At 46.1% G+C, this 4,788-nt stretch overlaps 1 protein-coding gene across 3 annotated transcripts in view; it reads right to left on the reverse strand.

Annotated features, from left to right (window-relative positions):
- The window catches only part of Egflam (EGF like, fibronectin type III and laminin G domains), a 178,363-nt gene that overhangs the window by 7,870 nt on the left and 165,705 nt on the right, over window positions 1-4,788 (reverse strand). The gene's annotated exons all lie outside the window — the stretch shown is intronic.

Raw genomic sequence — 4,788 nt, forward strand, 5'->3', positions numbered from 1 at the left:
ACACACACACACACACACACACACACACACACACACACACACACACAGAGAGAGAGAGAGAGAGAGAGAGAGGATATACATGTGGGATGAACACAAAGCAGACCAGACCTAGGGAATTAGTTAGCTTATGGCATGCATCTTCACATGGTTGACAGAGCACAGATATTCACATTCTACAGACCTGTCTGAATCCCTCAGTCTTGTCAACTTACCAGCTCTGTGATTGAAGATGATTGGCCTAATTCTATCAAAGACAGCCAAGATGCTTTCCCTGCAGGGCTATAGAGATAGTTAACTAACACAGTACATAGTAGGATCTACATAAATAACGTTACCATGCCAACGTTGTGGGACTTGGTGAATCTTATTTAGGAGGTTGATAATGTCCCCTCAGGAGTTAACTTCCTGAGGTCTCCTCTGGGAGGAGAGCCCTGTAGAGGCATGAATGCAAGGTGATAAACATGTAACTAAAGTGACAGGAATGCCCAGGTCCTACAGTCAGGTGACCTGTGTGTAACTGCAGGGAGCCACACCTGAGTGTGCCACTCAGTGTCCCTGTGACTAAAACATTTCCATTGTATAAGAACCAGGTGGAGCAGGGGTGGGCTTCATTCTTTTCTGTAGTCATTGGCTCTCTTTCTCACGTGCAGGGACAGAACTTGAGCAAGGGAGTTAAAATAGAGGTCGGCAGACAAAAATCCCTCCGACATGCAGGTGGGGCAACTCGGTTAGTTTCTTCATGACTTCACTTTCCAGTCCTGACTCCATAATTTCAGGACCTGCAAAGCTCCATCTGTTCATACTGTCCCTAGATTACTTTATATGCAATACATAAGTGGCCTCAAACTTATTGGGTAGCTGAGACTGGCCAGGAAATCCTCCATCCTCCTGTTTCTACTTCCCAAGTATTGAGACCATAGTAATCACAGCACACATAACTCTACATATTTTAAATTTTCCCAGACTGTCCTCTGAGAAGATGTGCACTGCACAGGAATTATGCCTTGCTATCAAGCCAATAACACAATAAATAAATGCTTGCCTGGTTGCTCTATCAATGTTGCCTGACTCTTGCTACTATGAGTCCTATGTCACCTAGCTTGGTGTGCACCAGTGACTGACAGACTAGCCACAAAGGTGGGACACCTAGAAGTGGCTCTGGGTCTGGGTCTTGGAAACTAGTTGGATATTTTCAGGCCTTCATGTTGTGACACTTCTAGTAATGTCCCTTTTAAACCATCCTCCAGAGAACTTACACTAATGACAGATTGCTTCCTTTTCTCTAATGCCTGAAAGTGTGGTCAAAATAAGTGGGAAAGGGCATCAGAGACATTCATAAATCTTCCTGATTGGTTTTATGCTCTACAGATGACAGACTAGAATGAAACAAACCACATGAACTGAAAGCCACACTCATTCCAATGAGCAAGTTAACTTCTCTCTGTGGGTTCAACTTGGCTCCTAAACTAAAGGTGTTCGGCTTGAGATTTCCATCACTCTGCTCACTCCTGTTTGCTGGTAGGAATTTCAGTGACAAATTAGCATAGGATCAGAAGTTGGATGAGGGTAGTGTCTTTGTTAGGGTTTCTATTGCCGTGAAAAGACACTAAGACCAAGGCAATTCTTATAAAGGACATTTAATTGGGGCTGGCTTAGAGTTTCAGAGGTTTAGTCCATTATCATCATGGCAGGAAGCATGGCAGCATCCAGCCAGACATGGTGCTGGAGGAGCCAAGAGTTCTGCATCTTGATCTGAAGGCAGCCAGGAGGAGACTGGAATTCCTCAGGCAGCCAGAGGGAGGCTCTTTTGCACTGGATGGAGCTTGAGCATATATATGACCTCAAAGCTCTGTCTCCACAGTGATGCACTTCCTCCAACAAGTTTACACCCACCCCAGCAAGGCCATGCCCACTCCAACAAGACAACACCTCCTAATAGTGCCACGCCCTTTGGGCCAAGCATTCAAACACATGAGTCTGTGGGGGCCAAAACTATTCAAACCGCCACAGTTAGGAAGTCTAGAACATTGAGTACACCCCATTATCTTCCGGTCTCTCTCCTGTTTGTATTAGAAACATTGCAACCTTAAGAGTGAGTATGTGCACCCTAGAGAATAGTGTTCACTCTAGACCTCACTGATGCAAGTTCCTCAAGGGCAGAATATTTTGATTTACTTATCCTTTTATATGTTGTATTTTATTTTGAGACAAGGGCTCATGTAGTAGTACACGTTGCCTATAGAACTCACTATAAACCTGAAAATGGCCTTGAACTCCTAACCTCCTTGCCTCCACCTCAGAAGAGCTGAGATGACAGGTGTGTGTAGATACACTGTCCCACCAAACCCTCCTGACTACCTTTTTCTCTCACAGATGAGGAGCCAGAAGCTGAGAGAAAGTAAGCAATTTATGTGAGATCACACAGCCATTGAGGATCAAGTATGTGGGACCCTAAAGCCACTTCAGAACCTATTTCTCAGGGTGGGCTTTCTAGAACACTTGGGGTGCTTTGTGCCAATAAAATTCCTGTGCATACTCACACTAACTCTATCAGAATCTGGGGGTGGGTGGATGGGAAAGCCCAGGAATCTACCTATAGGGACAAACTCCCCAGTGAGGGTGACTCACTGTATGCTGGGCTTTTTAGACTACCTGCATACATCATAATCCTGCTTGCTCCCAGCACAGCCTAGCCTTTCCCGTGCATCCTCGTTGGGTGGATGGATGTATAACTACCCAGATGAAAGCGCCCCGTGAACAGCAATAGGTGGCTGTAGATATGGCTGCCAGTTCTACCCCTCCCTGGGCCCCAGAGATGTATTTTATACAGAACACAGGAAAGCACAAGGACAGCTTCAGCAACTCAAGAAAGAAACGGTAACCTAGGGTGCGAGTCCAGGATGGAACGGGGGAGTAGAATGGTGGTAGGTGTGAGAGGGGGCTGTCAGGGGCTCCTCCAGGGTCTGGGGTGAGAGCAGAGCTGGTGGGAGCTGGTAGCCAGTTTCCTCAGGTCCCAGTGCACTGAATTTAGCTGGCAGTTGAGGGGGAGTTGGGCTACCCCGCCCTCTACTCAGCTCCTTTCAGTTCCCTTTTCTGGGCACACTCGAGTACTTGAGGCCTGAGTGAGGTTAACCACAGGAAAACCACAGAGAAATGACTTTGAAGCAGCGAGCTGACAGGGGTAGGAGGCTCCTCAGTCATCTGACGTTGGGGCAACAGAGAGTGGGAGCAGTGGTCCCGTAACCTCACAGGTCAGGGGAGAGGGCATAGTTGGAGAAGAGCTGCCCCTCACCTGTCAGGGTTCACTTCTAAGCCTCATACCAAGACACTGTCCCCCATCACAACGACAATGTCCCCCATCACCAGGCTGAATCACAGAGCAGGTGTGATGTTAGGGGAGTCACATTTCCTCTCAAAATGTCTTCTCTTCAAATTCAATAGCTTTGTGCTAGCTTTGCCTAGCTGGCAGCAACTCCACTGTCCCCAGCATGTGACTGACTTAAGTCCCAGAATTCAGTCCTCCCATGTCTGTATTCTTTCCTTTGTTACAATTCAGATTAATTCCTTATTTTTTCCCTGAACACTCAGGGATTCTCCCTTTGGCAGTCCTTTAGGAGTTAGAGCTTAAAGATCCCTTAATAATAAATCCCCAGGGGGCTAAAGACCCAGAGCCAAGTGGAGGCTCTCAGCAGACAACTGAACCTTGTAGGGAAATGGTCAAAATGCAGCCAGGTGAGACTGCCGCCTGGGGAATGACATGTCTAATAAGGTCTGCAAGAACACTGCTTCTTGGTGACAAGCACCTTCTAAAGTCTTGACGCCCTCCCTGGCTTTTCATATTTAATGAGACAGCCCCTACCTTTCAAAAATTGAGCTCTCACTTTTGTTGGTAGAGTTTGGGAGAAAGGGAGAAAGGGTCCACCTTTGTTTGTTGGTTGGTTTGTTTTGTTTCTTGATTTTTTTTTCAAGACAGCATTTCTTTTGCATAGCCTTGACTGCCTTGGAACTAGTTCAGTAGACCAGACTGGCCTTGAACTCACAGAGATCCACCTGACTCTGGCCCCCAAGTTCTGGAGTTAAAAGTGTACATCATCACCGCCTGACCAGGTAATTCATCAACTGTTACATAGTCATCCAGTTCACAATGTGGAGACCTATATAAACTCATTTAAAACAAGTAAGAACTGTGGAGTGCCAGGCAGTGGTGGCGCATGCCTTTAATCCCAGCACTTGGGAGGCAGAGGCAGGTGGATTTCTGAGTTCGAGGCCAGCCTGGTCTACAGAGTGAGTTCCAGGACAGCCAGGGCTACACAGTCTTGAAAAACACAAAACAAAACAAAACAAAACAAAACAAAACAAAACAAACTGTGGAGTGAACAAGGTAAACACTTTGCATCCCAGCATTAGGGAAGCAGAGACAGGCAGAGCTCAGTGAATATAACAACCTGGATTATACAGAAAAGTTCCACTGTCAGCCAAGACCACACAGTGAGACCTTGTTTCAAGAATTAAATAAAAATAGTATTCATTCACACAGACAGAAACACACACAGAATTAAAATAATTTAAGAAAATCAATCTTTTAAAAAGTAAGTAATGGCCAGGAGAAGATGGCTCAGCATTCAAGAACACTGGCTGCTCTTTCATGGGACCTGGGGGTCAATTCCCAGTACCCACATGGGAGCTCACAACTGTTTGTAACTCTAGTTCTAGAGGACCTGATACCCTCTCACAGACATACATGCGGCAAAACACCAATGCACATAAAAAAAGAAAGAGAGGAAGGGA

The sequence above is a fragment of the Grammomys surdaster genome, unplaced genomic scaffold (assembly GCF_004785775.1).
Source record: "Grammomys surdaster isolate TR1022 unplaced genomic scaffold, NIH_TR_1.0 174, whole genome shotgun sequence".
Classification (NCBI taxonomy): Eukaryota; Metazoa; Chordata; class Mammalia; order Rodentia; family Muridae; genus Grammomys; species Grammomys surdaster.